Source organism: Puntigrus tetrazona, chromosome 11, assembly GCF_018831695.1.
Source record: "Puntigrus tetrazona isolate hp1 chromosome 11, ASM1883169v1, whole genome shotgun sequence".
Lineage (NCBI taxonomy): Eukaryota > Metazoa > Chordata > Actinopteri > Cypriniformes > Cyprinidae > Puntigrus > Puntigrus tetrazona.
The window spans coordinates 12,216,011-12,230,700 of record NC_056709.1 but is presented as its reverse complement, the minus strand read 5'-3'; the positions used below and the strand labels follow the sequence as shown (position 1 = coordinate 12,230,700).

General features: G+C 31.3%; 1 protein-coding gene and 1 pseudogene across 1 annotated transcript in view; both read right to left on the bottom strand.

Annotated features, from left to right (window-relative positions):
• Window positions 1-14,690, bottom strand: part of LOC122353861 (G protein-coupled receptor 137Ba-like) — a 1,117,577-nt gene that overhangs the window by 639,421 nt on the left and 463,466 nt on the right. The window lies entirely within an intron of this gene.
• LOC122354008 overlaps window positions 1-14,690 on the bottom strand; it is a 29,224-nt pseudogene that overhangs the window by 3,999 nt on the left and 10,535 nt on the right.

Sequence of the window (14,690 nt, the reverse complement as noted above, 5' to 3'; positions counted from 1 at the left end):
AGACATTACCGCCCAAATGCAGCGAGTCTTCCCTGTTTATGTGCTTTTGAAGTGAATACACAGGCAGAGGATCTATATTTAATCTGACACACACACACACACACACACGCGGCGTGTAGGCAGGTGGCTCTGCTGGCGCAGCTTGCGTTTTCCATCGTTGAAGCTGCATGCAGATAAGCTGCCAGCAGGAGGCGCTCTGAACACACACACACACACACACACACACACACACTCTTTCGGTCGTGTCATTCACAGCATTTCTCCTTTCATCCTCTTTTTCATCCTTGTTGCTCGTCTGTCTGCCTCGCTCTGATTGGCTGTCGGTCTGTGGTTTGGTGAATGGGCTGATGTGGAAGTGGGCGTGGCCTGACTCACCGAAGGGGACGATGATTGGGCAGGTGATGCTGTACGTCATGACAACGGTGAAAACGCACATCATCCAGGCGTAGGCAGCTCCGAACTGAAACTCGTAGGCTTGATGCTGCGCGCACACACACACACACACACACATCCAGATGAACAGCAGGTAAAAAATAACTCATTGTGGGAAGATGAATCTCAAAAAAAAAAAATAAATAAATAAATAAATAAAAGTATATATATATATATATATATATATATATATATATATATATATATATATATATATATATATATATATATATATATATATAGATTTCAGGAAATTAACTTTTAATTAAACTTTTAATTTAATAAAATTCATTTATATTTTAAAGACCATTAAGATTTTAACCACTGTGACTTACTGCAATTCAATAAATAAATAATAATACAATTAAATATATAAACGAATGACTAAATAGAATTAAATTAAATGAAAAAATTAAGAATAAATATATAAATTAATAAGAACACAAATAATTAAAGATTTAAATTATAAATAATTTATACATTTAGGTAATATTTGTTGGTCTGCCTTTTATATTGGTTTAAAATAAAATAATTTAATAAAATATGAACAAATTAAAATGCAATTAAATGAATGACTAAATGAATAAATGGATATATGAATACGGTTGAATGAATTAATAAAATAAAGTCTAAAGTGGGTGTAATATTCATGAAATAACGTCACAATGCAAAAACAATTTAATGGTCTTAAAACAATTCCTAAAAAGGTTTTACTTTCTCTATAAAATCTATTTTGAGACGATGCACGGCCCAGAAGTGTTGCAGGATTCACCGAGCATTACAAGATATAAAAGTCAAATCAAGGACCAAGATCACGCGGATGTTTTGAAAGGCCGCACTGTTTGACGTTGCGCTCTTTCCGCGCCGAGCGAGCCAAACACAGTCGGATCATGTACATGAGCAGGCCGGGAATCCTCAGCAGATCCATGGCGTTTCCGATAAACGCAGACGCAATGACGTAATTCACAAAAATGCTCCGTTATCAGGAGGAAGACGCACCTGAAATCAGAGATCAAATCAGATAAAGAGCACTAAATCAAAACTATAACAACTAAAAGTAGAAATTGCATTGAATTAATATATGCATATGAAAAAAAAAATGTAAATGCAAGAAACATGAAGAAAGTTATTTCAAAAGCTTTTCGAAAACAATAAAAAACGTAAATTAAGCATTTAGAATATTAGATCATTCACGTGTACCTTTTTAAAGAAAACGTTAAAAGCAGTAAACATCTCACTTAAAATGAAATATTCATATATTACTTAAATGAAATGAATTTCTAAAATGCTACAAGTGAGAAGAAGCATTTCAAGAAATAAAATGATCAAATTATTCAGGCGTTTAATTTATTGAGTATTTAAATAAAAATGCTGCGATTGGAAATAGTTTAAGCAATTCAAAACAATATAATAAAATGAAATTAAATGTAAATTTTTTAATTAAAACGATTAAAACATCAGAATTGCAATCAAGTAATATATGCATATTTAAAATAAAATAAATAATTAAAAAGATTATTTTCATTAATATATATTTTAATTAAATCGTGCAATTGGCAAGAAATGTTGATAAAATAAAATAATGAAAATGATAAAATGTAATTATTAAATTTTATTTTAAACTATAAAATAAATGTATAACTTATAAAATAAAAATGTCAATTTTAAACCTGAATTAAAAATTGAATTTAATTGAAAAAAAAAAAAAAAAAACTTACTCAAATCTGACGGTGGCTTCGCCAGGAATTTTTGTCAAACAGCCAGCGAAGAAAAAACGTCCAAACTAACACAGAGAAGAACATTTAGTAAAACCAAATTGAGGTTTGTGGTTTCAGCAAGGCTTTATCCCGAGGAGCGCTAGCGCCATCAGACTAGTGCGGATTAATACACTGAGAAGTTCACTCGTCAGCTTCTGCACCAAACATCAGAGCTTCAGACACACACTCAGAAGACACTCAGATACAAGTGTTCAATGAAAGAGGCATACCTGCTGAGACCCAGAGACGGCAGCAAGAGGACCATGAAGATCAGGAAGGTGTAGCACTTGTGCATGGTGGTCCTGTTCTCCCCAGACCTGAGAAACAAATCATCTCAAAATCACCTGAAAGCTGAACACATGAGCTCCCGCCGATGCATCTGAAGTAGGACATTTACAATATCTCTTCACGGAGCACGTTTACTTAACCTCCTCATGATTTTTGGCATCGGTGAGGCAGCGTTTAGTTGGTTATTGCCGAGTCATGTGGGATTGTACCTGGTCCAGTGGGCTTCGAAGAAGGCGGAGTAGTAGACGATGGTGGGCAGCAGAGCCGAGAAGGCCCACAGCAGCAGCGTCGGGAAGAACTGGGTGATGATCGGGTTCTAGACACACACACACACACAGATTCAGACAGCTAATCTGGGGTTCGTCCTGCTCTAAATGGGGTGTTCGGTCATTGCTCTGATGGCGTAAACATAAAAAAAACCCGACTCGACGCTTAAAACCATCCGCGGAGTTTGCCTTTACGCTCAGATACTCCACAGGCTTGGTGACGTTGAACTTGTCCATCGTGGAGATGATGATGGCCGGGGTGGTGAGGAAGAAGAGGAGGATGAAGAGGATGCAGTTAATGATGAAGCAGCGGAAGCCACCAGGAAATCCTCCCAAAGACAGGTTCTCCTGTGATCAGGACACACACACACACACACACACACACACACACACATCAGCAGTGTATGTTAGCATTAGCAATTTTAATTTAGCAGTGTATGTTTAAGTGTTAGAGGCTATGAAATCATTAAATTCTCCCTTTTCCGTTTTTTTTTTTTTTTTTTTTTTTTTTAAATGACAACACTTTTAGGGCTCCATGTAACCTAATTTTTATATATAATTTATTTTTTTAATTTGTGCTTTCTGTTCTAATTAAATAATCGTTTTACTGAAATAAATTTAAGTTCATTTATTTACATTTAATTAATTGAATCATTTATTTTAATTGGGTAATTCAATAAATAAAACTTATTTTTAAAATAGTATTATAACATTTAACAATAGTAGGGCTCTATGAAATATATAATAATTAAAAAAAAACGCACTTGTCTGTGATTTACAACTTAATAAATGCGCAAAACATTAACAATTGAATTAATTATGAAATTGTTCACTGTAGCATAATTCAATCATAAAAACAGGATTTAATTCATTAAATTTAAGTATAAAAACGACATGTTTAGCATTCTATGATTTATTTTTGGTTTGATTTATTTTTAATGGTTTAATTAAATATTAATAAACAGCACGTCTGATCAGCCTTTTTCATAAAACTTAATTTAATAATTTTAATTTTTTAACATTTTACAATAGTAGTGCCTCATAAATTGTTTTATCTTTTCAGAAATTCTGTGAAATTCTTCACATTTTTTTCTGGATTTAGGATTTAATATAAATGTATTGTGTGGTGGTATTAAAATAAAAGTATTTTAAAAAATACAATTATCTTTATGACTGGCTTCTGTGATTTTGTCTGTTTTCTGTATCACTGATGGGGCCCTTCAGTAAATTATGAATCAAGAAAGTAGAATTATATTTCAATACAGAAGGTAAAACAAGTGCGTTGTATAAAAAGTATACGAAAAAAAGTCTATTTGGCTTTCTTGTGCACTTTTTCCCGTGGACACCGCTGCATACGATCGAAAGAGAGAGAACGTGTGAGTGAGTGGAGTGAGTGTGTTGCTCACCAGCGAACGCGCCTTTGGGGTCCGTGCGTAGCTGACGCTCCACTCGTACACATGAAGACCGTCACTGAACTGAGAAGAGCGCGGCTCCAGACGACACTTACAGCCCTGACACTGACACGCGTTAAAGTCCTTCAGGATGCTACACACACACACACACACACACACACACACGCACACACGCACACACACACACACACACACACACACACACACACACACACACACACACACACACACACACACACACACACACACACAGGAACAACAACATTCAACCAAGGCACATTTTGCATTGAATTACGAAAAAAAAAAGAATACATTGACAGAATATACTTAAACTTATTAAATGGCTTTTTGGAGTAATTGATTTTAAGTGGATTTAAAGGGTACCATGAATTTTTTTTTTTTTTTATTACTTTGTTTCTCCTTTCATTGAACCTTTTAACCTTCATTAAGAACCTCTGACTTTTTTTTTTTTTTTTTTTTTTTTTTTAACACTAAACAATATAATTGTTTTTTAGCAAAACATAATGAAATAAAATTATTTTACACAATATTTGTGGACAATATTTTCATCCATTACTGACTGAAATAAAAAAATATAATAAAAATAAATCTAAAGAGCTGTATTTAAACACAGAATACTTGATTCTGATTGGATTCTGAACTTATTGTTTTTGGTATATTGAATATTATATATTTTTTCCAAATTACTTAAATGTAATACAAAGTAATAAAGTATTTCCATTAAGTACAACTTATAAATGTGTGTGTGTGCATGTATGTATGTATAATATATATATATATATATATATATATATATATATATATATATATATATATATATATATATATATATATATAAATATATATATATATATATATATATATATATATATATATATATATATATATATATATATATATATATATTTATTTAAAAAAATGTTGTTCTTAAATGGAAGTACTTTATTACTTTTAATATTTGACATATACTATATTTTAATAGCTAGAGCTATCTGTTTTCCGTGGCAGACTCACATTGCCGCATGGCCTCGCTCTGGAAGGTGACGAAGGCCATGCCCAGTGGTTTGGTGTTGACTTTCTCCTTCTCCTTCCTGTACTCCTCCTTCAGTTTGGACTCCAGTTTGGGTGTAATAACTCACAGCCTCCTCCTACGAGACCACAAAGACTCAGATCACTGAACGTCAGCAGACACAAGCCTCCAGAAACCATTCATCTATTAATTCCTCTCAGAAGAGCTTTCAGTTCCTCCCAACGATTCCCAGACAAACCACAAATGAAGGACACCCTACAGGGAGTTCATCAAAAGTGCAGCTTAAAAACAAAAGCTATTCAAAAATATTAAACATGTAAATAATTATTTTTATTTTTAATTATCAGAATGCGTTTTGACTTTTTAAATGCCTTTTGAATATTTGAAGTTTGCATTATGATTCAAATAATTTTATTTTCAAATAACCAATTAAACAGTTACATAAAACACTATATTTTAAATGTAACTTTTCAATTGCATTTAAAAAACAACAACAACAACAACAACAACAACAAGCAAATAACTTATTCATTATTTAATGTTCAGTATTTATTTACTGTTTCAATATTTACTGAGGTATATTTTAAATCAATTAAGTATTTATACAACTGTTTAATTAAAAGCAACTAATAAATGTAGGCTATTTAATTAACATTTAAATATCTATGAGGTACACAATTAAATTAAGTGAATTTATAAAAGTGATTATTCACTTTTTTTTTTTTTTTTTACATGAAAGCAACCAATGAATGCTGACTATATTACATCTCAACAGATTTTACACACACACACACACACACACACACACACACACACACACACACTAATGGATTTTTTTAAACAAGTCAATTCATTAAGTCCTTGTTAATATTTTTACACAATTGTTTACATGAAAGCAAACGATAAACACTGACCATTTAATTATTTATCTACAAAGGTATAACAAACAATTTGAAATAACTCTAAATAATATTCATTAATTAATTTGTATTCATTTATTCGCATTCGTCTATTTCAAAGCAACCAATAATAAACCGCTTTTGTTTACAGGATAAATACATTACAACAAATATTAAACATTTAAATGATAGATGCAATTGATTGCATTCAAAATAAATAAACACACATATATATACACACACACACACACACTATCAATTATATGAATATAGACATATGTAAATAATTTAGGTGTGTTTATATACACAGTACACACACATACACCATTAATCATTTAACAGCACCAATAGATACTCATTTCATTGTTTATTTAACTAAATATAAGTATTAATGATAGGTGACAGAAATATTCAGAGGCCAAAAAGGAAGTAAGTTTGCTCGCACTGGTCAGTGATGCGTTTCTCCTCTGCACAGATGCATTGTGGGTAATGCGTTCATACCTCTTCACAGCCTGTAATGGCGCAGCAGCACAGATGTCCGCAGGGCTTGGGGTTGATCATAGCCGGCATGTGCTCCTTAGCCATCAGATCCGTGAAAAACTTCTTACTGCGTTCAGTCTTCTTCCTACGCACGCACACACACACACACACACACACACACACCCCCAGAGGAAACCTCAGCCCGTTTAACAGATCGATAGAAGATCTCCGAGGTCAGATCAGGGGATAGACTGAAACACAGAAGCGCTTCCCATCCAGAGCAATTCATTAAACAGCAGAAGCGTACCTCTCAGCGTTGAGGGACATCAGCTTGGCCACGTTATAACAAACACGCGCTTCCAGCACCACACAGTTCTCATACGCCTGTCTGTGACACAAATCAACACGTCCACGTCACACATTAAACAGGAGATTTCATCCACAGGTTAGGCGTGAGCGCCGGGACATTTCTTCAATAAAATAAAAGGACATGCATGGGCAAAAAAACGATCGTTTTTTTAAAAGCACCAATACATTTTTAGCTTTCCAATTTTTTTGAATAAAGATGATTCCCGACTATGTTACAGCAGAATTATTCGAGATTTTTCTTTCTGCAAACAGGTTTTCTCATTATGTACAATGCATCCAGTTTGCATATTAATGTGTTTTTGGGGTTTAAAATAAAAAAAAAAAAAAAAATAAATAAATAAATAAATAAATAAATAAATATATATATATATATATATATATATATATATATATATATATATATGTTGAATAATGAAAACTTCTGTGCCTATTCATTTGTTATGTTTCTCAAGAAATGCATAATAAACATGCTTTTCGTAACAGAAATAATATGATGTCATATTCAGTTAATTATTGGTGTCTCTGGAAAGGCCTGGATGCGATCTTTACATCCAGACTTTAAACTGTGACGAGTATGGTCTATTAGATTAAACACGTCCAGGGTCTTAAGAGGTTTAAAGAGAACTGTGTGAATTTCTAGCACAGGCGTTTTAATTATTTTGGAAACGCAACAACTGTATTTCCGATTTTATTACGCATTAAACACTATTCAAATATTTGCAGTCAGTATGTTTTTCTGTTTTATGCACCAAGGATGCATTCACTTGAATAAAAGTGACCTTTGTAATAACGCAAACTATTTCTATTTTAAAAAATGCTGTTGTTTTCAACTTTACAGAATCCTTAAAAACACAATAAATCACCATTTTGTTTATTTATTTTTAAACTAAATGTTTAAATATCTACTTAGCCATAATACAGGAAACATTTATTGGTTGCTTTCATGCAAACAATTGAGAAAAAAAATTAACAAAAAAAATAAATAAATAAAAATAATAATTGTAATAGATTTCTTTATATCCACCAAGGTATATTATAATTTAAAATTTATTTGTTGTATTTATTTACTTTTTTATAAAATAAGTTTATATGTATATATATATATATATATATATATATATATATATATATATATATATATATATATATATATATATATATATATATATATAGATATATATATATATATATATATATGAGATATATATATATATATATATATATATAGACATATATATATATATATATATATATGAGATATATATATATATATATATAGATATATGATATATATATATATATATATATATATATATATATATACAAAATATAAATAGACATTTATATTTACTTTTATGTAAACAATGTGTACAATATTAGCAATCATGCAAACATTAATTATGTAATTAGCCAATTGATCTTAACATTTAAAAGGAATATTTTTTAATTTTTACAATTTTAATCAATTGCCAATAAAATAAAAGAATCAGAATTCAATATAAACTAAATATTTAAAAGTATGTTTTTAATACGTTTTATGTTTTAGAAATCAATACTTTTATTGATCACAGAGGCATTACAACGTTAGAAAAGATTTAATTGTTAAAATAAAGATTTTAATTTGAACATCTGTGAATCCTGAAAACATCCTGCTTTGCACAAAAATAAAACTGTGCCAACATTGTTTATCAGAAATGATTTCTGAAGGGTCATGTGACGCTGAAGACCGGAATTAAGCTGAAAATCCAGCAGCGCATCACAGAAATAAATTATAATTTAACACATATTCACGTGGAAAACTGTGATTTTAAATTCTAAAAATATTTATTTATTTTTCCACTGTATTTTTAGATCAAACGAACGCGGCCTTGGTGACTTATTTCAAAAACAGTGAACGTTTGAAAAGTGCCGTGCGGCGTGTGTCCCGGAGGAAGCTGCAGCTCTGTCTCAGGTAAAACGACGTTAGACGCTGGAGTCTATTCATAGCTCATCACACTCGCATGACTCCAATCTAAAATACTCGTTTAGAATATTTTACGTGATTTACAGTGGGCAGATATTCCAGCGAGCCGTTTAGGATGTAAAGGAAAAAAAAAAAAAACTTACTCAAAGTGCTGTTTTATATGGCTTTCTTCTGCATATTTGGAGATGCCGTTGATGAATAAAGTGCGTTTGACCTGAGGAGAGAGAGAGGAAGACGTGATATTGGGGTTAGTTACACATGCACAGACGCTGGAGGACGATGCAGAGCGGATCGAGGTTAAACGCTCGGCTCAGAAATGTAGGTCAGCGCTATAGAGGGACTTCATGAATATTTCATAAGCGTTACAGCATGCGTCGCTGCAGCTGCACGCGGCACAAGACTCCTCCAGATGGCTTCTCTGTTATTACTGTACATAAAATAACAGGAAATGTTCGGCCCCAAAATCGCGTAAAGCCGTATTAGCCACATGGAGATGACTGGCAAAATGTTCATGCTGCACTATGTCCATTTAACCCTCGTGTGCATTTAAAATCGGCACACTGTTTTCACATGAAGAGTCGCCGTTTCATACGATTTAGACACAAACTACAATAAAATAAACAAAAAGCTAAGCTGCAAAAAAAACGAAATGAAATTAATTTTTATAGATTTTATTCTTCAATGATTTTATTATTAGGCAAACATATTATCATACTATATTATCAAGACAATTCAGTCCCAGATATAGGAAAAATTACATTTATTTTTCCAAAGGTTTCTGACTAATATAACGGCATAGATGATATAAAAAAAAATTAAAAATAAAAATGCAACATGTATTATAACTTTTTTTAAATGGTTATAATCTCTTAGTAATTGTGCAAAAAAATTGCTATTTTTTGAGCGCTTTAAAAGCGTTAGCAAAGTTTACTCAATTTTTTTTTTTATAAAATAATGTGCTTGCATTATATTACACATAATAAATATAGACAGAATGCCTATTTTAGATGCAATAAATCACGATTGTTTGGCAGCACTATATATATATATATAAATATATATATAAAAATACTGTTCCTTTGAATTGATGCAGGTCACGTACCAGATCATCTTCTTTGTAGTGCATCTTGGACGTGTGGCGTCTCATGCTATAGACGGTGAGGAGCAGGTACATGAAGGCAAATGACGTGTGAAGCCATAAAAGATTATTTCTGAATCACAGACGGAAAGAGAAACACATCCACTTTACCCATAACGCTCAAAATACATCACGACTTCTTCGATTAAAGCGCGCATGCACATGTGTGTGTGTGTGTGTGTGTGTGTGTGTGTGTGTGTGTGTGTAATGAAGAAAATGTCTCACCCAGAATTCAAGTTGGCGATCGTTGTGCGGCCAAAGCTGTATGCGTTGTTGTCTGAGGAAAATAAATAAATAAAGACAAAAGTTCATTTATGCGTTTGAAAGGTTCATTCTCAGGAAAGGCATTTTGTGTGCAAAAAAAATAAAAAGAAAAATAAATCAAGAAATAATTAAAGATATATTAATAATTAAACTATAAAATATTATTTTTTTGTTTTGTGTATGCATTTATTTATATTTATATTTTAAACTTAAAATATACAATAAAATAATACATCAAAACAAAACAAAATCTGAAATGATTGAGTCAACAGAATGAAATAAAATAAATTAGATACATAAAGATAATGAAAATACAAAAACAAACAGGGTGCATTATATTTTAAGTTATATTTTTCTAATTTCATTATTATATAAACCAAATGATATATGGGGATGGTGAGAAAACCAAACTAAAATACTAAATAATAAATACTAAACAAAATGAGTTAATGCTAAATAAACTATAAAACGAATACTATACAGACAATTAAAAAAACACAAACACACACAAAAATTTAATTAAAGTGAAAACAGAAAATCTAAAAATAGACACTAATTCAAAATCTTATAGTATATTAATGATAATAAGACTAGTCCGTACAGATATATAAAGGTATGAAAAATACAGATATGAAATTTCATCTTATGCACTGTGTTGCATCTGAGAAAGCTCAGTCTTTGCAATTATTACAAAATTATTTGCAAAGCATATTTTGAATACAGACACGGCATGTTAAAAGTGCATATTAGTTCATATTCAAGGAAATGTATCCAATTGAGTACACTCCACTTCATTTTAAATAGTAGTAAATAATCCTTCTTAAGTATATGAAGTACAAAAGATCCATATTATGTATATAGTATATAATAGAGCACTTTAAGCACAATATGGACGTGAACCTGGTCTCTATGTCTCTAGGGGCTCGTAAAGCGCTCTCATCCGTTTGACCTCTTCCCATTAGTTTTTGTGTCTTTGGGCGGCTCTCTCCGTCCTCTTTCTCTGCAACAGGCATCCAATTACCCGCGAGCAGATAGAAGTTCAATCTCATTACCGAGCCGAAAGCGCCGTGGATTAACCCCTCTGATGATAATCTACAGCGAGAGGCCAGAGAGTCTAATGATGCCCAGAAAAATAGAAGCGGCCGATAATGGGAGTCGACGCGTCTTTACACTTCACCTCATGGCTGATAAACATCAGCAATAATCACCGGCTCTTTGTGGCTGATACAGTAACTCCTCATTGAATGTGTGAACACATACACAGGATGACATATGAAATATATATATATATGGTTACAATTTATTGCAATTCAACATAATTTTTAATTTTTAGGGTTTGGCTTAAGGCTGCTTTAAATTTGTTAAATTAATTAATTTCAAATGATCCATTTATAATTTATTGTAGTAAAATGTAGAATGATAAAATGATTTAAAAAAAAAAAAAAAAAAAAAGAACACAAAATATAATATAAATATAAATATTACATTTTTATTAATTAAAAATTAATTTGTATAATAAAAATAAGTTATAGAAGTGAGTAAAATGCTAAAATATAAAATCACTTTAAATAGTGCGATTAATTGCATCCAAAATAAAATTTGTATAAAAAAATATCATATTATTATAATATATATATATATATATATATATATATATATACACACACACACATACACACACACACACACACACACATACATATATATAAATACATACTGTTTGTATGTGTATTTAAATGTAAATTATAAATATACACAAAAACACACATCATGCCAACAAAAACCTTTATTTTGGATGCGATCGATCATGATTAACCACTACTTTAAAATAATGATCAAACCAAAAACGCTTGTTAAAAATTGTTATTAACAAACACAATTTGAAAGAATCATTGCAAGATCAATACAAAATAAAACTTAATAAAAATCCTAGAACTATTATAATACTAAATATTAAAAATAGTGATTCTTTCGTTTACACAAATCAGTGAAAAAATACAAATAAAAATACTTGTTCAGATATGACAAAGTAGGCTTCACAGGGTTAGCTAAAATGAGCCAAAATGAATAATCGGCGTTCAATACGCTGGCCACCGATCACTGCTTTAATATATGACACTCTATCACCTCTCACCGCCCCTGACCTCTGACCTCTGACCTCTCGGGTGCAGGACTCACCCAGCAGGTTGCCTGAGAAGTTGACCGGGAGAACGATGCCCACCGACAGCACTCCCACCACAACCAGCAGACCGATGATGTGCCTCTGGAAGGACAGGTAATGAACGGCATCTTCACCACACTTCTCCCGGATCTCCTCGTCCCTGTGAGGAACCAGACGAGAGAACGCTTGATTACAGAGTGTATGGACTACGGACTATGAAGAGAGGAATATTTCAGGTATTTTAGGTAGACTAATTGCAAGCGTGCAGACTATGGGGTTAATAGTTATATATTATAATATTTATTACGGTATATGGAGCAGTGAGGATTTTAAGAGACATGCAGGAGGTTTAAATGAATTCAAATCATAAAAAAAAAAAAAAAAAAAATAAATGTAAAAGTAATTGTGAAAAAAATTCAGCAAAATAAAAATGCTTACTAAAAAGGTACAAAATCATAAGATGTGCAAAGAACAAACATATTTTTTAAATAATAGCTGATAAGTATTATTTAGTAAATACGCTTTATAATTTTTTTTTATTAAAAATTAAAAAAAAATTGGATGGTCTTCAAATAAAACACTAAAAATGGATATAAATCAAACGCTTGGTAAAAATGCATAAAATCTAAAAAAGTATTAGTTAAATATATTTTAGAACATCAATGAAATCCAAAATATTTTAAATTGCTTAAAAGTAAAATTTTAAAGTAAAACGAATTATAATAATAAAATCATGCAATTGTACAAAGATACATTTTTAAAAAGTAAAACTACACAAATTAATAAAACTATTAATTAAAAATAATTACAAATAAAAAAACTAAATTAAATCATATGTACAATTAAAATGAAAACAATTAAAATACTTGTTGAAAGAGTTATTCCATTTACCACTGTGTCATGTGCCCAATGTTTTCTGAAATCTTTATTTAAAATTTTAGGGGAACTTTTTGCCTCAAAGGGGCTCGACTGACAAAAACCATTTGAGGAAACTCTGTTGTACAGATCATATAGTACAGGACTAGCACTGTGTGCTGAGCTACTGATATTAACAACATCATATCAGAGTCAAAGAACCACTTACTTTATTCTGAATATAGCCACAACCAGGAGCAGAAGCCCTGCAATAAAAGCACATCAAACTATGAATCTGTGATGAAGCCAGACACACACACTATTACTGCATATATTAATACTTCTTTGGGGTTTTATGGCTTCAGCACGTCCGGTCAGGCCTATAAAAGGCTCCTGTGAGAGAGTATGTGAGGATGCCGGCAGGATTAGAGGTGAACACAGGTGAAAACAGACAGGAGATGCACTGATCTCTAAGAAGCTGGAAAACAGGCTTAAGATGGCATCCCAAGGGCCGCTTTTTCTGGGTGATGTCACTTGTTAAAATTTCCTGTGGAAATCCGCCCTACGCCGGTGTTTTGGCTAAAACTCGCACGATTTCTCTGGAGTGGTCGACCGATATATCGGCCGATGTTTGGCTTTTTGTATCGCTCGTCAAAACTGTTTCTGTTTAGCCAATCTTTCAATATTCCCAAGGAAATAAAAATATAAATCATCTAATAATTTAACTTTTTCCAATTATTGCCATTGACAATCAATTTTTGCTGTTTGGTCGATATATGACAATATCGCCATGTCTGATATCGCCAATATTTGGCAGTTTGTTATTAAAATGTTAATAAAATTAAAAAGTTTTTAAAATGTGCATCAGCCAATCAGTTTTTTTTGTTTAGCACACGTGTCGATACCAGCAACGCCGATATATATATCGGTGGTTATTTCACATTTTAACTGTTGTCCTATCGGTTTTCTTTTGTTTGGCCAATATCTACATTTGCTAATATAATCGGCCAATATTTGCCACTTTCAACTATCAACAAGTCAGTTTTTCCTATGTTAGTATCATATAGTAAACATTGCTGTATGTCTACATCTGCCTACATCAAAAAATAAATCAAAATATTGTTATTACAGTTGATTATTTTATATATATATATATATATATATATATATATATATATATATATATATATATATATATATATATATATATATATAAAATTTTAATTTTTGGCCCTTTGCATTAAATATATTGGTTCTTCAATTAATAATTTCTTTAATAATTTGAATACTTTTTCACATTTAATTTAATTTAAAATGATTATGTGAATATAGAATTTTTACATTTACACGTTAAA